The sequence below is a fragment of the Musa acuminata genome, chromosome BXJ1-1 (assembly GCF_036884655.1).
Source record: "Musa acuminata AAA Group cultivar baxijiao chromosome BXJ1-1, Cavendish_Baxijiao_AAA, whole genome shotgun sequence".
NCBI classification, from domain to species: Eukaryota; Viridiplantae; Streptophyta; class Magnoliopsida; order Zingiberales; family Musaceae; genus Musa; species Musa acuminata.
In genome coordinates this window covers 39,468,768-39,491,946 of record NC_088327.1, presented here as the reverse complement: position 1 = coordinate 39,491,946, position 23,179 = coordinate 39,468,768, and the positions used below count along the sequence as shown (strand labels likewise).

General features: G+C 35.2%; 1 pseudogene; it reads right to left on the bottom strand.

The window, feature by feature from the left end:
* Positions 1-3,472: 3,472 nt before the first annotated feature.
* The window catches only part of LOC135679656 (alpha-N-acetylglucosaminidase-like), an 89,043-nt pseudogene continuing 69,336 nt past the window's right edge, over positions 3,473-23,179 (bottom strand).

The following is a 23,179-nucleotide window of genomic DNA, read 5'->3' as shown; positions in this document are numbered from 1 at the left end:
AATTACATGATGCTTTTCATGAGTTACTTTTAATTTAGTTTAGAATAATTATTTTTCTTGATAATTGCATGTTTAATAATATAATGACAATGCAAAAAATAAGGATCATGCTTACCTTTCTAGTGATTTTAAAAATAATCATGAAAATTATATTTCTTATGAAAAACAAACAAAATGATTTTGATTAAAAATGCCTTATGAAATCATGCTTGATGTTTTAAATGCACTAGAATGTTAGGTATAAATCTAATGCTTGTACACCTAACAAGATGAATCATATTGTTTCTCAATTTTGATTGAAGATGCTCTTTGATTAATGAAATCATGTTTGATTTGAAGTAATGATTTGATATCATGCTTAATAAGTTTATGTTTCAAATTTATGTATGATGATTCTTGAGATTTATGGATTATCGATTTTTACCATAATTAAAGTTGTTTTTTTGGTTTTAAAAATGATGTATGTTTTGATTTGGCATAAAAGAAAAGAACATACGTATGAAATCAATCAATAAGTTGAAACAAAAGGAGGAAAGCATTTTTTTTGAAAATTTTCTTTTTCTCTATCTTATCGATTTTTCATTGAGAGATCAATAAAATTATTTATGCCATTTTGAATCTCTTAAAAGAAATGTTGAGATTTTGATGATTTTGACAATTTGAATTTGAATGAGCTTTATCTTGATTTTTTTTTTAGATTTATAACTAAAGATTTCTTATGCATCAATCAAGATATTATATCATTTTTTCTCCTATAATTCTTTTTGCCCATTGTTCAAGAGAAAATAAATGATCAAAATGTTGATTTATTGATGAATGTTTGGTACCAACAATCATGAAGAGATAAATGATTAAAAATATTGATTTAATGTTTGGTATCATGAATGCTTTATTATCATGCATGGGAGTAATGATGAAGGTTTTGAACACAAATGTTTGTATCATGTTTGATGATTTTACATTTTGAAATTATGCTTGATGAGTTAAAGTGATGTTGGTTTAAATGTATAAATCAACAATCTTTTTGTCAAATGAATCATGATTTTTGTTAATTCATGAATTATAACTTGAGTTTTCTTTTTGAATCAAGATCGTTTCTTATCATGCTTTCTATTTACAAAAAAGAAGAAACATGTCAAAAATGAGATATGATCTTTTGACATTCATTTTTGTTGTTTACCTTTGTCATGATTTGGAAATTGATATAAAAGGAAAAGAATTACAACATTGTATTATTCCCTTCTATTTGACAATGACAAAGGGGGAACAAAACTTGCTAGAAAGCAAAATTGATAAGCTTGCACTTCTCAAAAGAGAAGAATGAATGATGCTATCTTGTGAATTTTGCTAAGTTACACATTGCAAGAAAATGCAAAAATGATGCTATCTTGTGAATTTTGCTAAGTTACACATTGCAAGAAAATGCAAAAATGATGCTATCTTGTGCATTTCAAAAATTTGCTAGAAAAGCAAATATGCCAACTTGCATATCTTTAAATTTTTCTAGCTTGTATGTTGTAAACTTGCTATCTTACTACCTTGCATATCTACAACATGATAGCTTGCATGATGTAGCACTTGTTAAATTTTCTAGCTTACAAATTGCATGATGATAAAACTTGATATTATGTTTTTTATGCAATGATTTGAATTTGTATTTCCAAACACTAGAAAGTTATACTTCTTTTTATTGATGATAAAGGGAAAGAAATATGATCATGTTATGCATGATGACGTATTGCAAATATTCATGATAAAATTTACAATGACTTGAATTCAATGTTCTATCAATATGACATATTGATAGGGCGAGTTTGTTTAAACTCCGGGAGTTAAGGTTAACTTCGTCATCAATTGGTTGTCATCATAAAAAAGGGAGAGATTGTTGAATCTCGTATTTTGATGATGAAACCAATTGATAAGTGTTTATGATTTGATATGCGTTTTTAGTGATGCAGGATGCTTCGATCAGGATGAGACAATTAAAGTAGGAAGAATCATGTTGTGCCGGAGGAAAACATATCAGAAGATTGGACGTCTAGCCAGAGGATCGGATGATATATCGATAGAATTCTTCGGGCCATGGATTTGGGCATCGGGCCAAGAAGAGCAAAAATTCTGCCAAGTATATCGGAGTTGCGGAGGTCAATTGGCCGATTAGGCAATAGGTCGCAAGAGAGGACGATGCGCCGAAGAATCGGACGAAGCATCGATGGACCAATGACATGCCGGACAACATGATTCATGCTTAGTAATAATTGTCTAGATCGAAGTGTGTTTTACATGTACAGGATTAACTACGATAGCAAGGCATGAAGTAAAATGAAGTCTCGGAGTCAAGGACACAATTTCGTTGGGAGTTCGAGAGTTCGTCAGAAGTCTAGACGTTCGTCGGAAATTCTACAGGAACTAGCCGAGATGTCTAGGAGCTTGCCGGAAGAAGCTCGTCGGAACTCACTAAGAAGATCGTCGTGAAGTTTAGGAGCTTGCCGGGAGTCCGTTGGAACATTGCTGAGAGATCATCGGAAGTTCACTAGAAGATCGCCGAAAGCTCGTGGAAGAAACTAGACTTACAAACTTGTTTAGCTTAGGAAATGTCTTAGAATTTGTAGTTAGCATGTAATTGGGATTGGATTTGGGCCAACCCAATTAGGGGCTAGTTGGGCCCATGTAAGGACTGTGTTGGGCCCAATAAAAGGCCCAAACAATGACCCAAGAGATGGCACCGTCGTGGCATAGTCTATGAGACTATGTCAGGCGGTGGTACAGCCCAGACACAGCATCCGAGAGGCTGCAGGCAGTGGTACCGCTAGTCTAGGCAGTGGTACCGCCCAGCACATCCTCCTAGGTGGTGGTACTACCAGACTGGGCGATGGTACCGCCCAGTGCAGTGTCAGTGTCAAACTGACACTAGCGATGGTATCGCTTGGACCCAGGAAACCTGGGATGAGATGTTTTTAAGCTCCAAGTTTGAATCAACTTGAGGCCTATAAATACCCCTCTCATCCCTTGTTAATATACACAAGCACAGAGAATTTAAAAAGGGAAAAATGCTATTATAATCTCTTGTGAGAATCCTCCTCTTCAAAGTTTTAAGTGTTAGAATAGTTTGAGAGAGGAGTGAGTGCTTGTAAGGGTTGTCTCATAAACCCGGTAAAAGGAGAAGAGAGGTGTAAGAAGGAGGTTGATCTTTGCCTATTAAAGGAAGACCGATAGTGGAAGTCGGTAGCCTCGACGGAAGAGGAATCGGTGAAGTGGATGTAGGTCACGACGATAGAACCACTCTAAAATCTGGTTTGCATTTCTTTGAGCAATTTACTTTAACTGTAAACCTCCTTACTTACTCTTTACATCTACTACTCTCTTACGTACGCTTTCAAAGTTATTACCTTTACGAAATGGTTTTTTGTCGGAAACGGATTTTATCGTATGAAAGTTTTTTGAACCGACGTAATCTTTCCGCTACACTAATTCACCCCCCTCCCCTCTTAGTGCCGACTCTGTTCCTAACACCTACGATCACCATCGCTCTTGTGGGCAGTTCTGCTCGCAGGCTACCGGTAGCAGTCTGTCGCTCGCCGACTGCTTGCACGCAGATGGCGGCCAATGCTGCCATCTGCAAGGGTCCTCCTCTTTGTGGGAGAGGATGAAGGAGGTCAAGCATCCTCCTCTTTAGCGGTGATCCATATGGTAGGGGCTGCAAAGTCACTCCTAAAATTGCTAGTCAAATCTCCACACCTATTGGCTAAAGAGAAGGGGAGAGGAGAATATAAGGTGATAACCAAGAAATCTAGCCTGTGGCCCTTTAGTTCTCTCTTATTTATAGAGGCTCCTTATCAACTTAACCCTAATGGATCCTACCCTATTGGGTATTGGATCTCCGTCCAACTATCCAAGCCTTTTAGATTAGTGGATCTCTATCTAATAATCTCTCATTGGCTCTTATTGGATCTCATCCATAGGATCCAATAATTCAGGGGCTTATTGGATATCCAATAAGATATGAGCTCTAACGGATATCTCATATCCAAACTTGTACTCGTCAAAACACCTATCATATATGTATGACCCTTAGGCTCAATATCAAGTTGGGCGTGAATCATACATGTTAGAACTTCTTCTAGCTCTGTGAATTATTATCTCCATAATAATTCACTTGTCTCATCGACTATGAACGTACTAGGCTACTATGCCGTAATCCCCAAATGATATAGGGGAATCTAATCCTTTAGACCTATATATCCTTAGTTATCGTATACTTATAGTCCCTCATCCATCTAATTTTCAAGAGACCGTATACTAGGCATGGTGTTGTCAGGCCCATACGGTTTCACCTCGAGTTTCACTCTAATCGGATTCTCTCGGAGAACTATTTCTCTCAATCCGAATGACCTTAGCCAAGGATTTGTTTTAGCAAGAACATATAGGATATTCCTCTCATAATACCGAGAGTGGATGATCCTCTATCGATAGTTAATAGTCCTCGTAAGGTTGGCTGCCACTCCCAATGATCGACTGTATTAGATCTAGAACTTCTATACCTATAAGTTTGATATCAAAGAGTGGAGTACTCATATAGGACATCCTTGGTATCTCAAGTCTAAGGACCGGGTACACCACTAGGATAACGGAATCGTTGTTTGACAATGAGGTATTATCAACCATCTAGCATTCCATGAGCACTATAACCTATATGGACGGGTTGATTCGCTATAACACATCAGCGAATCAATCATGCAAGTGTGGGGACAACGAGGTATCATCAACCATCCAGTATTCCGTGAGTGTTATAACTATAGTACAAGTACTCACTGTAGTCCTAGTGTCCCCATACGAGCAGCTATGAGACCAGCCACCTCCATTATATGGAAGGGTATACAACACACCAATTTGTCCAGTTATCTCGATGTTCATCTCAAATAACCTATAACCAGGATTATTTAGGATCTACGTTTAAAGGTAAATCGATCTCATTATCGTGATCTTGTCGTGATCCGATTTCTATTACAAGATCCATGGACATCATAATATATTTATGCATCAAGCAATATAAAGTGAGAAATGTCATAATAATAATAAGCAAAGAGACTACGTGTCATGTCACATGTGATTGGCTTTATGACACGAACGAGAACTTTCGAGTGATTAATTTGCTTTAGTTTTTTTTTTAGGTGTTTTTAAGTTCATAGCAAGAGTGCATTAATTTTTCATTCTAAGTTATTTTTATTGCAAAATAAGTTTAACTTCTCTGTCTAAAATTTTCATTCTAAGAGATGGTATGAATCATCGAACCTAAACTCCATATGAATTAATGAAGATAACTTCAGCTTTTCCCTGTTACTGCTACCTGTTGGTGTTAATTAGGGCTACTTAGTCCATCTATGATCGTTAATTATGACAAGATAGTGAGAGGAAACTAAGAAGCTAACAAGATTCAGGGCATGTTTCATGTAATATTATAGAAACCATTGTGACCTACTTTTCTAGTCTCTAGGGGTTTCTTATCACCACTCTTCATCTAACAATATGTTGAACATATTATATTTTAATTTCTTTTTGGCTCGAAAGATTAAGTTTGAGGTGCTACAAAACTACAATCACTAGCTAATTAAGTTCACCAGGATTTCTGCCAGGAACTAGACGATGCTTAGATAAATTTCAAGCTTGAGAAGACACTACCTTGGAAGCCGATTTGAACTTAAAAAGCTTCTAAGCACTTTGAGTGAATCAAGCAAAGCAATTTTTACGTGTAAATCGAATATTTATGCCCATAAGTCACAAGCATGCTTTGAAAACTGAATTAAAAGTGCTGTAGGTTGACAGTGCCCATGACAATTCTGGTAAGTTTGGTCTATGTCGGTTCAGGTGTCAGGAAACTCAAAAGAAATTAAAATTATTGCAGTAGTCAACAATAGCATTTATCATAAAAAATGATTAACTTCTTGTTTGGTACTAAAAGTTCCCATTAATATATTTTGAAATGTCCATAGTCCATAAACAGTGAGAACACCAAACATATTAAGTGCTCATAAGTACTAAGTTGACTCTGGTGTTACAGAGTAATAAGAAACTCAAATTGTGGCAAATTGACATATCATTGCCTAGACAATGCCTTCTCGACAAATAGATTAGGAATCCATTATGGAACAAACAACTCATAACATAATTGCTTTGATAAAAAAACCAAGGCAATAAGATTCTTTTGAACTTTGGGAACGAAATTATCATCAGGAGATTGTGACAAACATAAAAGATCACAAAATTAGCAGCTTCATCATAGTTTGAACCCATATAAAGTGATTGCAAGTTATCAGTACATAAATACTTGTCATATAGCCATCGAGATATATTTAGAGCATCACCAGAAGCTTTCACTGGAAACAAATTTCTACTGCTTTGCCACTTGTTGGTAAGGCCTATCCAGTCCCTCCTCCAGTCTTCTAATGGGAAACTCTCCCCCTTCACCAAGCTGTCTATCATGTACTTGAAATATATAGATGCTCTTGGCCCATAGTAGTCCAGTAGAAGACCACTCTAGTACTTGTTTCCTGCACAAATGAGATTGTCGCAAGAGTATTACATTAAAACAGATTGATGACACCAAAGTAAAGGGTATAAAGAAAATTGTTTCTGCATTTGTATGTACCATAATCACGAAGCAAACTAGCTTCAGTCTCAGTGTTATCAAACCACATGGTTACTTGAGTCCTTGCATTCCATTCAAACTGCACCATAGAAGCATGACAATGGCAGAATCCTACTTAAATAGGCATACAAGTATTCAAATTTGAGGAGGGCAAACAGGTGACAACAAGAATCTTACCTGTTGCTCCTGTTCTGGGTCTCTTGCAAGGCGTTTGGCACTTTCCAACCAGGGTCCAAGCAGAAATCCATCATGACATGACAAAAGCATGTCCAGCTCTTTCATAAGGTCAAGAAAGTGCTGGCTATATATGGTCACTTGTTTTAAATTACTGAGTTGGTACCCTTCTATAATCTTCAAGAATACTTTGTTTGCATACTTTGCTAATGCCTGACGGGTGAGATCCACGAGATCATATCTGGAATAATAGGAAACTAAAATTCATATAAGATCCATTATCAAAATATAGTTGCATGTTAAAAGCTCCTAATATTGACATGATTTACAAAAAATTATTATTGATGGGAATAAATATTTGAACTGTATAATATTGTTTGTAGCTGACTTTATGATAATATTGAACTGTATAATATTTTTATGTGGAAGAAAGGGAGAAAAAATGGATAAGGATGCAGATAATTTACAATATTTATCATTTTATATAATTATCCGTTAAGTTTATCACATGAGAACAACAAGAATTGATAGAAAGAGTCATACCCATTGAAGCAGCAAAAATTTACATGTATCATAACAAACACAAGCCAATTCTAGTCATGGAGCTGTCGTCTAGACTGCTTTATATGGGTTATAACTTGATAAGCTTTCATCGTCATAAAATAATGTACAACTGGATAAAGAACTTGCAATCATGGACATTGAGAGCAATATGAAGTATGAACTATGAACAATGTAAATTTACATGAGAAAGGAAGTATCTTTAACCATAAAAGAAAATTGGTTATTGGACAATGATTTAGTAAGTGGTTGGGACGATCTAAGCCTCAATGTTGCATATCATGCCAGTTTCACACCTGCTAAGGACCAAAGACCAAATTCACATGCAAAACCTCATTTTCTAGCAACATGTACAAGATCTTGTTTTAGAAACAAAGACATCTTAGTCACCTAGTAATTGGAAAAATAGAACAAATAAGAGATAAAAAAGACAAAAAGAGGGGGAATAAGAAGGAAAGGAAAATATACTGACTTCATCCAAAAGTATCACTGAGCAATTGACTCATCATAATTTTGCAGTTACAGAACCACAACCGTCTACCAATGTACATTGCTTAAACCTGTCAAATCAGAACTCTACTTGGATTTTGCCACTACCATCAGTCAAATTTCAGCTGCTTTTGAAACTAATATTAAGATGCAAATATGCTGATTTAGATGGAAGAGATGAATACCAGCAATATGCAAGTCTAACATATAAGCAAATAACTAACACAGTGTGTTTGAATTCCTTGCTCTAGTCATGGCAAGCTTTATGCAAGTCTAGCATATAAATACCAGTAATATGTCAGAGATGTGGATGGAAGAGAGATACCAGCATTATGCAAGTCTAACATATAAGCAGATAACTATCAGAGTGTGTTTCAATTCCTTGCTCTAGTCATGGCAAGCTTTACGCTAAAACAAATGAATCGCAAATCACCTGAAAGTCTGGCTATCTGATACATCATACCCATTTTCTAGGAAAAGAACTAATGCGCGTGTGACATCAGCAGTTGAATACCATAAATGTGGTTGATCATAAGAATTAGCTGTTTCCTTCAGTGGCTCTCTTTCTGATAATTGTCGACTAAAATGCACAAGCTTTCTCTCTTCAAATATCTCTGGTATCAATATGACAGATGGATCAACATCTGGAAATGCAACAATTACATCTCGATTTTTGTCCTGTTGTTGAGCGGTTGAGACATATAGATACATCAAAAAGCATTAGAACTAATAACTGGTAAGTAAATGCACGAAAGCACCAAAAGTGATGCACTTAATTATTGATAATAATCTCAAAGAGGTAAAACTGTAATTTCATGTGGTAATTTAAACCAATTCAAGCAATGGTTTACCCATTAGAATCTGGAAGAAAGCTTAGCTTGAACCACTTCAATTTGGACTATGGTCTAGTTGCGCAATCCAATCACAAGCAAACTTTAAGTTTCTAATGCCCTTGATCATGAAATTCTCTCTCTTTGGTCTTTTAGCTCTCAGCACCTCTTTCTTTGCCTCTGCTTATCAAACTATTTTTATCTGGGACTTAATTCATAGTCTTGAAGCCATAAAAGCAGCCAAAGATTTCTAATGCTCTGCTGGGACATTAACCATCATGACCGATAGTAAAGATGAAGGCCGTAACAAAGAAGATAAGGAAGAAAAGTAAAATGATAATAAAGAGAATAAGAAAACAGATGAAAAGATGTAGAAGCAAATGACGTGTTTCACTTGGACTGATACGAAACAGGCAGTACGTACTGGTTCAGACATCAACTGGTATGTGGTATGCAGACCGCCCCTGTTTAGGGCGATTCAGTTCATCCATATATAAGGAAACTACCCTAATTGTTTCTCACGCACAGCGCAACCTTTGCTTCTCAATGTGACCTCCACTTCTCAGGCACACCATGGCCTCACTGCACACCACCACCAAACACCACCTTTGGCCTAATTGCTTCTCATAGGAATGCCCATTTTCCTCTTCGTCTTCCTCCTCTTCACCATCTCCTCTTCTTCTTTCCTCCTACCTCCTTCCTCCTCCCTCCTCTTCCTCTACCACCCCTTCTTCTTCTCCTTTTTCTTCTTCTCCAGAACACCGATACAGTACACCAGTACTGATTGATATGTACTAGTCTGAGCAGATTACCAAAATGGGTCCAGTACCCAAAACGGTGATCCTTGAGTAGAAGTAATTCAAAGATTATCAAATGAGACAACTACGATTAGGAAAATAGGATTTTATGTTTCTTTTCTTTTGTTCTTCAATAAGAAAATTCTAGAGTACTAGGTTTTGTACAAATCAAGAAATAATTTCGTAAATGAAAGCTACCATTGGCTCAAAAACTGAATAACCTTCGCATAATTATATAAAACATCCAAAAGCTGGTTCTTTTTTTTTCATGCCTTTGATATTTGCTTTCCAAATGAAAATAGTTTTCGTTACAATTTGCTCATCAACCTTTCTCTAGAAAGTAATTAATCTAAAGCCAGGTTTGTAAGTACCATCATTGATGTATTATCAACATCAATGGTAAAATCTCTTTGATTCCTTGGACTTAAGTTGCAGCACTGTTTCTGCTGTTGTCAGAGAGGAAGAGTGTAGATCTCCTTTTTTACTAAAATCCAAGTGTTTCCCTGAATACCAAACCCAATAAGGATAGAAAACATTGAAGTTACCAGTAGTGATGCTGCAACTAAAGCAGCTTAAAACATCATGATCTTTTGAACTAAAAAGACAATATAGGGTAATATCTAATTGTGCTATTATTGAACCAATTGATAGAGTAATGATTAATTCAAGTGATCAAATATTAAAAGATTTTTCTTACTGGTACCTTTATGGTTCTTGATCACTTCAAGTAAATAATAAGATAATAACTAAAAACTTTATTATAAGGATTAACATAGGTATCAAACGTATTTGGTATAAAATGGACATGAACACAGAATTTCAAGTAAATAATAAGATAATGACGGAGATAAGTATTAATAAAATCTAAACTAGCAGGTCAACAAAAACACTACCTTCATCTGAGGTGGTTTCCAGAATGGGTCATATGAAAATAACCAACCCTGTAGAAGTTTAGAACCCAAAAAGATTATTTGATGTTACTTTGAAACTAAGAGCATCACGCTTGACCATGAAAGAAGCCTAAAATCTATTAATTCATGGAAAAAAAAATTAAAGGAACTGGCATATTGTACATGTTGGCTAATGCAAAGTACCATGTATCACCCCAACAAGGTGCCCACACATGATAATGAGGGTATCATGCCTCATAAAATGTTGATATCTGTTTATTATAAAACCACAAGAAACTCAAATAATCACTAGGCATCATCTAACTGAAATAGGAAAAGCTTCCTACTCCAGGATTGTTTAATGCTTAATATTCATTGGCAACCAATATGGTACAATAGCATGCATCTTCAGCAATAACCTTGAAATTATTTCTAATGACAAAATATCTATTACATGATACATAAGTTCTTAGTGTTCAAATTGGATCAATAGAAACAGGGATAAAAATTAACAAACTATCTATTTGTTCTGAAACCCAGCTTTAGCTAACATGTATTAAATCTAAAACCAAGTTTCCAAGTTTGCCAAACTAATCAATTGTTAAATTGTAAAAATTGACCACCAATATCTACACTTAAAAAGAACCCTCTTCAAGATGTCAACTCCTCATTCATGTGTTGGAGTAATTAAAGGATGAATAATATCAACCTATGGTGCCTATGAAATAACTAATTTATGATACCTGCATGAGCCATATTGCATCATCATCACCACTTTGCATTCCTTTATATATTGCAGAACCCAAGGAAGATATATACTTTGGATCATCTACAGGTGGAGTGTTCTCATCAAATGTATCACTGTAGAGACCAAAAAGAAACAGAAGGTAATTAAGATCAGAACTTCTTTTGAAGTAAAAAAAAAAAGTATATTGATATCTTTGAAACTAATACATTTTTGCACAATTTATAAATTATCTATCAACAATAAGAGCACATAACTAGGTGTGCATACTTTTTTATTTTTTAATAAATTAGAAGAATTAACAACTTTAATTAGTCTCTCCTAGCAACAATAAGAAAAAGGAGAACACAAATAGAACTTGGCATTCTTGATTGATTATCTTTCTGGGTGGTGTCATGTTTCACAAAATAGTTCAACTCTACTATTAGTCTATCACTCTATTGGATTTTTAGATTTCTTGTTAAGGTATTAAAGCTGTCATATTTTGTTCAATGAACCAAAAGAGCTTTCGGTATATCTTTTGCAATTAGGGAAAGAACAAATCTAAAAAACAGAACAATACTATGTCTGACCTTTTTTTTCCCTCTTTTCTGCAACATAATCTGCAAATTGTAGAATTGCAATGCTCTTTGCACACATCTCAAACATCTTCACCAAAGTGCAAAGGTAGACATTATTCAAACCAGGGTTCACCATCCTGGTCCAAACCAGTGTACCAACTAGTGTACCATGTGTCGATACGACGGGGCATACCAACAACATAGGAAAATGATAAAAAATAGCTTCAAAAATTTCTGAAAAATAAAAAAAATTATATTATGGGTTTTAAGTTGGAAAACACTATTTAACGCAAGGATTGAAATTTCGTACCATACCGGAGTTTCGAGATTCGCTTAGTACGATACAATATTGTATACCGAGAGATAGATTTCGATATACCGCATGAAAAAAAAAAGGGACGAGTGCCTTGTCGCCCTTTTTGGCGCGTGGAGAGAAGACACCTCGATTTCTTCTCCCCATGCGGGTAGAAAACCGAGGCGATGTAACCTCGTTTTATATATGTGTATATATATGTATACATGTATATGTATATGTATATGTATATATATATATATGTATATGTATATATATATATATGTATATGTACAAGGTATGCAATTTCGAATAATACCGCCCGGTACGGGTGGTACGTACTGATCCGTCAGTTTTCCGATACACGGACCACCCGTTACCGGACGGAACGAAATATATATATATATATTAATATATATAAATATTTATATATAAATTAAAATATAAATATTTTATAAAGGGCGACGCGATGTCAAATTTTAAGGCAACGTCGCCGAGGCGACATCGCCTTTATATATATATATATAAACGAGGTGACGTGATGTCACCTTTTATAAAAATATTTTATATACAAATATATATTTATATATATATATGTATATGTATATATATATATGTATATATATATATATATATAAACGAGGCGACATCGCCGAATTATATATATATATATATATATATATATATATATATACCGAGCGGTATACCGAACGATATATCGCTCGGTATTCAGTTTCGTACCGTACCGAGCTAATGTCGAAACTCCGGTACGGTACGAAATTACATACCTTGTATATATATATATATATATGTATGTATATATATATATATATATATATATATATATGTATATATATATATATATATATATATGTATATATATATATATATATATATATATATATATATATATATATAAAAGTTAAAAAAAAAGGGGTGACTGCCTCGTTACCCTTTTTGGCATGTAGGGAGAAGAAACCTCGATTTCTTCTCCCCACTCGGTTTATATATATATATACATATATATATATATAAAAGAAAATTGTTTTTTGTGACGTTGCCTCTTTTCTGCCCGTGCGAAAAAGGTGGGGAGAAGAAACCATTTCCTTCTGCCTCGTCGCCTCATTTCTTCTGCTTGTGTGGGGAGAAGAAACGCCGCCTCGACGCTCGGTTCCTTCACCACGTGACGCCGAGGATTCTTCTCCCCGCGCGGATGAGAAGTCGTCGACGATGCCAAGGCCTCATCACCTCAGACGAGGAGGGAGAGCGACGCCGATCTCCAGGTTCACCTCTTCTTTCTTCTCCCTCGGTTAAATCCACCCGGTAGCGAGCGGTGACGATTAATTTAGGGTGGTAACAGGGCAGAAACAACCCCAATCGATGGTACCACTCGGTAGCGGGCAGTTCGTGTATCGGTCTATTGGCGGACCAGTACGTATCGCCTGATACGGGCGGTATTATTCAAAATTAAAATCCTTGATTCAACATCTTAATCACAACATTAAAGTTATTAATTACTCCCTAATTAACACTATTTTATCATCATAAAGACCTTAAACAATATATTAGACATTGAGAACAGGCTTAATCAAGGATTTTAATTTTGAATAATATATATATAAATATATACCGAGCGATACACCGATACGTACCGTATGATATACTCGTATCATACCGTACTGAGCTGAGCTTGATACTCCGGTACGGTACGAAATTACGAACCTTGGGCTTAATTATCTCATAAATCATAAAAATTGAGGAAAAAATATATAACTTTGATTAGAGAGTTCTTCCTCTAACTTACATATTAATCCTCCTAAATTAGCCTTCCAAACTTGATCCAAACCATAAATCACAGCTTTATAAAGTTTTAAGAGAGTGCAAATGTGAGAATGAGAGAAAAAAGTGAGTGAGAAAGAGATTGAGTAAGTAGGAGAGCTTTAGATAATGAAAAGGGGTGGAAGAGGGGAAAGAATGGGTTTAAAAATCCTTTCAAATGGATTTGACTATTGGAACTGGTTAGATCTGAGTCGTCCATTGGTAACAATCGAAATCCAATTGTTATCAGTCAATACCGACTAGTACAGGTCAGTAACGAACTATTACCGATTAGAACAGGTCGGTAACAGTTGAAATGTACCAACCGGTACAGGTCAATAATGGTCTGATTTTGACCGTTCCGATTGAAACAAACCCCAGTTGGGTGATACGGGATTATTTAGCATATACCACCTGGTACAGGATGGTCTACATATCAGTCCCCTATCGGACCAGTACATACCGCCCATACCGAACGGTACAGTGGCACGACAAACCCTAATGCAAACTCCTAGTATATTAGGACCAAGCATTAAAATATTAATTAACTTGATATAGATTATGTATCCTTCTAATACCTAGAAACACAATGTTTGATAAATATCATTACTCTTGGTACTACTTTTAGATAAATGTGGATAATCATATGTAGTTGCCAACATGTGTCTTCTGAGGCTTGTAAGATGAATGTGTGCCATTATAACATAGCCAAAATGTTGCCTTTTTAAGAATTTTAACAGCAATCAAAGTACCATTGGACCTAAATATGATTCCTTAAGTATACAAAACATTATGAGAATCCTTTAGAATATAACCTGCAAGGACAAACAAAGCTTTGCAAAAGGGATTTCCTTCTCATCCAATCTCTGACCATTATGACGTCTAGGTAAATTTAGCAACAAAAATCATCTTAAATAACTCTTGTAGATGAGTCACTTTTTTAAAACGAATCATGTTCAAGTAACATAGGCCTAATATAAAGCTTTACTTGTTCTGCCTTGATCTTTTAAAGATAACTCTCCCTCACTAGGAGTAGGGCAAAAACCTAGTGCACTCCCCATTGCTCATCAATATATGTACTTTAATACGATAACTCAAAATCTCATGATATTCCAGTAAGATGAAAAAACTTATTTTCTATGGTGATTGAATCCATAATAGTTCCCTAGTAGCTTTCTCCGTAGCAAAGTGTTGAGACTTAAAATCCATTCCAAGACCTTCTTGCTCCATACTCTTGCAAGCAAGGGACCTTACAACCAAGCCCTAAGCTCCAAGTCTAATATTCTTTCCATTACAAAAAACAGGGTTTGTTGCAAGGTTTACAGTTTCGAATAATACTGCCCAGTACGGACGGTATGTACCGGTCCGACAACATATCGGTACGCGGACCGCCTGCTACCGGGCGGAACGCTTAACATCGCCCCATATCAGACAATACAAGTTTATTTCAGGTAGTAACGGTCGAAATTTCAGCCGTTACCGCCCGGCACAGCTCAGTAATGATCGATTTCGACCGTTATTACTTGGTAACGATTGAAATCAACCGTTATCGCTCGGGATCGATAACGGTTGAAATCGACTGTTACCACTTGGTAAGAGTGCTCCAACGGTCCCTTTCTCATAGGTTTTTAACTCATCTTCTCCCCTATTTCACTCCATTTCACTCTCATACTCTCTTAAACTATCTCAAACTCTTTTTTTCTCATATTTACATTCTCCTAAACTCTACCAAATAACGATTTGTGAATTGAATCAAGGCTAATTTGAGAAGATTAAGAGGAAGAACTTTCTAATCAAGAGGTATGTATTCTCTTTCTTTAATTAGCGAGTAATTAAGATCTTTAATATTATGATTAGTGTGTTTAATATTGGTTAATTCGAAATTAGACACTTACTAAGTCAAATATTTATATTTCATGCATATTAAATATTGAAAGATATTTATGATAGTAAAATAAGTTTAATTAGGTTTTATTAAAGTTATTGAATGTTGCGATTAGTCATTATAATGATGATTTAATCGAAATTTGATCGATTTTACGTCAATTCAATGTCTTTAATACCTATTAGGGTGTTTGACATATTTATAGTATTGAAAGAGAAGTAATTAGTGGGTAATCAACTATGTTAATCATATGATTAGTGTATCTAATGATGATTTTATCGTAATTTGAACTATATTGAATCAAAATTACATATTTAATGCTTCTTTTATGTGTTTGACATATTTATGATGGTAAAATAGGTTTAATTAGGTTTTATTAAAGTTATTTAAAGCTATGATTAGTCATTTTAATAATGATTTAATCAAAATTTGACGATTTTGGGTCAATTTAATATCTTTAATACCTATTAGGGTGTTTGACATGTTTATAGTGTTGAAAGAGAAGTAATTAGTTAGTAATTAACTATGTTAATGAGGTGATTAATGTATTTAATGATGATTTTATCGTAATTTGACCCATATTGGATCAAAATTATGTATTTAATGCTTTTTTTATGTATTTCACATATTTATGATGGTAAAATAGGATTAGTTAGGTTTTATTAAAATTATTTAATGCTGCAATTAGTCATTTTAATGATGATTTAATCGAAATTTGATCGATTTTAGCTTAATTCATTGTTTTTAATACCTATTAAGGTGTTTAACATATTTATAGTGTTGAAAGAGAAGTAATAAGTGGATCATTAACCATGTTAATTATGTGATTAGTGTATCTAATGATGATTTTATCATAATTTGACCTATATTGGATTAAAATTATGTATTTAATGCTTTTTTTAATGTATTTCACATATTTATGATGGAAAAATAAGATTAGTTATGATTTAATAAAATTATTTAATACTGTGTTTAATGGTTTTTGATCGATATTAGGTCAATTCAACATGTTTATACTTTATAGCATATTTGATTTAAATTTGATAGGATCATGGCATCAAAGGAACAACCACATGATGATGTATGGGTTCATGCCCGAAAGATAGATGGGAACCGTCATCATTGGTACTTTGGTAGTGTATTTATTGTGACTACATTGACAAGGGTGAAGCAATAACTCGGGTAAAGATGCATTTGGCCGACGAGTATCTTGATGTTGCAAAATGCAAGAAGGTTCTGACGAAGATCCGTAAATTATTTCAAAACAAGCTACAACAAGAAAAGGAAGATACATTAAAAATAAAGGCAAGAGTTGAGGAAGAATATTATAGGGCTACGCAGAAACCAGTTTATGATCAGTATGAGGGTTGCGACGATGAAGTCGACCTGGATCTCATAGTTGGGATTCGTGCATTATTAGAGCATCAGTATATGGTCGATGAAGCAATGAGACATCGACGACCTGACTCATAATTGGAGCATGACAGTGGTAGTAGAATCCAAAGGTCGGCCAGCATGAGGCAGCCAACTGCTCCTCCTCAATTAGGCTGAACTAGTAGCATGAGGTATGGTGGACTTCGTGGTTTTATGAGAGGTCTTGGCAGGAGGTCCACACCAAATATTGTTGATATTGATCCGCAAACCTATCCCCCACAAACAGTGAAACAGTCATGGATTGACGATGTATACATAAAAGAAAAGAAACGGGATATTGGAAAAGCAATTTTAAAATGGTTCAACTTCCACAGGATTCAAGCCAACACAACCCAAGGTCCATATTATCAGAGCATGATCTCTTCTATTCAAAAGTCTGGCACGAGGATCCAACCACCAACACCAAGGGAGATTCACGACGTACACTTAGAGAAGGAGGTGGTAGAAGTGAAGGATTGGATCAAATCCTTCAAGAGGCAATGGGACGAATATGGGGTTGACACTGATGTGTGATAGTTGGAAAGGACCAACAAGAATGAGTATCATCAGCTTTCTTATTTATTGTAACAGAAGGATGGTGTTTCATAAGTCAGTTAATGATTCTGAAAAAATCCAAGATGCAAACTACACTGAGAGCTTGATGGATACTATAGTAGAGGAGATTGGACCACAATATGTTGGTCAAATAATAATGACAATGGAGCGAATTTCAAGAAGGTCGGTTTGCAATTGATGAAAAAAGAAAAACATTATTTTAGACTCCATGTGCAGCTTATTGCATAGATCTAATGCCGAAGGATATTGGTGAGCTGGAGATGGTCAAGAATTGTGTAGCTCGAGCACAATCAATTACAAAGTTTATATATAATCATCATTGGGTATACGCTTTAATGCAAAAGTATGTAAACGGTGAGATACTCTAACTTGGAGTCACTTGGTTTACTACCAATTTTATTACATTAAAGTCATTACAGTAAAAAAGGCATGGCTTGAAGGCAATGGTCACCTCACAAGAGTGGTTTGATTCCAGATATTCGAGATTGAGCAATGGAAAAAATATAGAAAAGTCCATTCTTTCCTCTAGATTTTGGGAGACCGTAGTAGAAATTATAAAAGGTATGGAACCACTTTATATTGTTCTCCATAAGGTCAATATGGACAAGCATCCACAGATGTCGTATCAAAAATATATGTTGATTTTAGCAAGAGAGGAGGTCAAGAAAGCATTCAAAGATGATTTTAAGGTCGACCAATACATACGGATCATTGATTGTCGGACTGAAGTTCATATGGATCAAGATATCCATAAGGTAAATTCATATTCAAAATAATTTAATTTATTATTTTTTATACAATAAAAAATCATACAAACAAAATAATATCTTGCAACGTATTATCTAAACCCAACAATTCAATATCGGTATGCTCTCGAAATGCAAAATGATTTACTAACGACACTACGAAATGCTATATATCAGCTCTTACCAAACACTACTGATGCAGCTGATGCTCTTATAGAGGGTCGATTATTTCAAGAAACAGTTGGTTCATTCTTCGACATTGTAGCTGTATGATGTTGTTACACTATGGATCCTAGTGAAAAAAAGTTACACATATTGATTATCAATTATGTTTGATGTTAATTATTTGTTATACTAATAAAATCTTATTTATATCTTTTTGCAATGGAGTGGTGGCTACAATTTAGAGGGGATGCACCACATTTAAGGAAGGTTGTCGTTCGTGTACTTTCACAAATGATAACATCTAGTGGTTATGAATATAATTGGTCAATGTTTGCATTGATTCACACGAAGGTCTACAACAAACTCTCGTATAGATGGTTAGAGAAACTGGTATATATCCATTATAACATGCGGCTAAGGTTTTGATGTGTTGAGTTGGATAAGGAGCTAGAGGAACCAGATATCGATCCCATCGACCTCCAATTCTATGATGAAGATTCAGAGCTGATATTAGATTGGGTTGAAGCAGCAAAGAACCAAGAGGATCCTCTACTTGATGAGGCAATAAAAGAAGAGGAAGCACAACCCCAGCAGTTGGAAAATCCCCCTCGATCACAACGTGGTAGGAGTCAAACAACATCGAGTCAAACTGCTCAAGGAACTACAAACACCAAACGATCACAATCGTCCGCCCAGCGTGCAAAGGCAAAGGGGAAGGAAGTAGCATTACTCACATCATTGGAAAAAATCGAGTTGGGCAACGAGACACCTTCATAATCGCATTCAGCAACTCACTCGATCCAGACACATGACAGCAACAGGGATAGTAGTGCCTCGATAGATGATGGCGACGATGTCCGGCAGTTATTGGTCTCGTCTACACAACTTGAGGGTGGTATATGAACCGAGGAGTAATATTTTACACATACCACCCAAGATTCAGACTATGAAACTCGACAAGGCACTGGTCAAGTTTATGCGCGGAAGGGGAAGGGGAAGGCAGTGGATGAATTTGAGCAGATGCAATAAAGCCTACATGATGTAGACACAGAACAAAGCTCATTCTATTCATAATCGTCGTATTATGGAGAATCATATGGCCAATAGCAGTACGGTGATGGTTATACTTCTCCGAGCAACAGTATGATACAGATCATTAGCGAAAGTAGAAGCTCTGACATTCACCAATATATGCCTTAGGAGCTGCCTTAGACAAATATGATTCATGACGATCAACCTACGATCATCACTATATTATTGCACCAATGGCATACGGTGTATCAATGCATTATGTCATGGGATCAATTTTATAATTGAGTCCAACAAACATATCATATTGATATGCAAATATATAGGATCGAGGACCCCGATCCACCACCCGTAGTGGCCCGTCGTTCGTTTTGATGGTAGAATCAACAATCAAGTATATCTATATATGTGATTATTTAATTCATTTGAATTTTAGAGTTTATATTGTAAAAAAATAGTCTAATAATTCAAATGATTTTTCTATAGATATTTCAATATTTACAAAAGGACAATAAGTAATGGACTAAAACACGAACCTTGCACAAGGCTATATCTCGAAGTCCGAAAAAGATATGTGATACTGTTTTTACCTAATTTACATTAATTTTGCTAAACTCATACTATTACTATATTTATTTCTAACTTAAAAACTCAATCCAATTTTTTTTTTAATTTTCAGGTATTTTTGAAGGATTTTATGCCTAAATTAGGTGTACCGCTCGGTATGCCTTGGCATACCGCTTGCTACACGGTTCTGTACCGAGCGAAGCTCGAAACTCCGGTACAATACAAAATCTCAATCTTTGGTTTGTTGTACCACTCGATACGGTACAATAAAGGTGATACAACAGGTGATTAGCATACGGACCACTCTGTACCAAGCGGTTATGAATTGGGTATCTCTTATCGAGTGATACAAGGTCTGTATCGAGCAACACGGTTGAAACACATATCAATGGATGGTTGAGATATGATCCATTCCAACAGTCAAATTGACCATTGGCACTAGTTCAAAGGGTTTTTAAACCCTGTCCTCCCCCTTTTATCAACCTCTTTTACTCTCTTTTATTCTCACTTACATCTCTCTCTCATTCTCACATTTTCAATCTCTTAAACTCAAGCAAAACTGCAACTTATAGATTGGATCAAATTTTGGAGGCTCACTTGAGACGTTTAACACTTAAGTTAGAGAGAAGGATCACTCTAATCAAAAGGTATGTATTCCATTTCTAGATTTTTGTTAAGTTATGAGATGATTAATCCTATTCTATGTGGTTAATGTCTATTATGTTGTTTGACATATTTATGATGGTAGAATATGATTAATTCTGGAGTGATTAAGGTTTTTAATGCTGTGATTAGTATGTTTAATACTGATTTAATCAAAATTAGACACAAATTGGGTTGAAATCTATGTATTTAATGCATATTAAGGTGATTTACATGTTTACGATGATAGAATAAGGTTAATTAGAGAATTTTTTTAATACTATAATTAGTGGTTTTAATGATGATTTCATCAAAATTTGACCCATATTGGGTCAATTTAATGTATTTAATCCATAATAGGGTGTTTGACATGTTTTTAGTGGTGAAAGAGGACTAATTAAAGAGTAATTAAGTATGTTAATGGTGTGATTAGTAGATTTAATGATGATTTCAACGTAATTTGATCAATATTGGGTTAATTCTACGTACTTAATGTCTATTAGGAAGTTTGACATGTTAGGTTACAACTATCACTAGCCTTCGGATGGAGCAGGTTCTTCGAAAGACACACCGGATTTTTAGTGCAATTGCAGAACATTAAAAAGGAAATGACTGTGCACATTCCAACTGAAAATATTGATTCATTGCTCAAAGAGTTTGCAGAAGTCTTTGCAGAGCCACATGGACTTCCACCTCATCGACATTATGATCATCGGATTCCGATATTACCTAGGAAAGCACCAACCAACGTCCGGCCCTATAGATATCCACATTTCCAAAAGGCAGAGATAGAGAGGATTGTCACAGAGATGCTCGAAACAAGGGTTATAAGAGCTAGTGTTAGCCCATATTCCTCCCCAGTCTTACTGGTCAGAAAAAAGGATGGCACATGGCGGATGTGTGTGGACTACAGAGCACTTAACAATATTACGGTGAAAGATAAAAATCCTATTCCAATAGTGGATGAACTATTGGACGAATTGGGAGGACCTCAGGTTTTCACTAAATTGGACCTACGATCGGGCTATCATCAAATCAAAGTACATGAAGGTGATATTCCAAAAACTGCCTTCAGGACACAACGGTCATTATGAGTTTCTAGTAATTCCTTTTGGGTTAACTAATGCACCCTCTACCTTTCAGAGTTTAATGAATGATGTATTTTGGGCTCATCTCAGTAAGTTCGTTCTGGTTTTCTTTGATGATATTTTGATATATAGTCCTTCCCTAGAGAGTTATTTATTACATTTACGAATTGTCTTTAATATTCTTCGTGAGCATGATCTTTTTGTCAAGAAATCCAAGTTCAGTTTTGGGCAACCAGATGTTGAGTATCTTGGCCATATCATCTCTCAAAAGGGTGTTGCAGTTGATCCTTCAAAAATCCAAATGATGAAAGACTAGCCAATTCCAAAGTCAATCAAAGCTTTAAAGGGGTTCTTGAGACTAACCGGCTATTACCAAAAGTTTGTGAAGGATTATGGCAAAATCAATGCCCCCTTGATGTCACTTCTAAAGAAAGATGCATTCAGATGGTCATAAGTGGTAACCCAGGCATTTAATTTCTTGAAAATTACAATGACTACTACACTAGTGCTTGCTCTACCCGATTTTAATAAGTTGTTTATAATTGAATCTGATGCTTCTGGAGCTGGTATAGGGGCTGTATTAATGCAGGAAGGCGGCCTATTGCTTACGCTAGTAAGGCTCTTTCCCCTTCTCATTTGTGTTTATCTATTTATGACAAGGAGATGCTAGCCATTATACATGCAGTCACAAAATGGAGACCCTACCTAATTGGCCGGTGGTTTCAAATATGCACTGATCACAAAAGGCTCAAATATTTTCTGGAGCAAAAGATTTCTTCTTTAGAACAGTAGAAATGGGTCACAAAGCTACTAGGATCCGATTATGAGATCATTTATAAAAAAGGGAGCGAGAATCTAGTTGCAGATGCACTCTCACGCCTACCAGAACAAGTTGAACTTATAGCTATTTCTATTCCTATTTGTGAGACTTTGGTAGTTATAAGATCAGAACTTCTTTTGAAGTAAAAAAATAAGTATATTGATATCTTTGAAACTAATACATTTTTGCACAATTTATAAATTATCTATCAACAATAAGAGCACATAACTAGGTGTGTATACTTTTTTATTTTTTTATAAATTAGAAGAATTAACAACTTTAATTAGTCTCTCCTAGCAACAATAAGAAAAAGGAGAACACAAATAGAACTTGGCATTCTTGATTGATCATCTTTCTGGGTGGTGTCATGTTTCACAAAATAGTTCAACTCTACTATTAGTCTATCACTCTATTGGATTTTTAGATTTCTTGTTAAGGTATTAAAG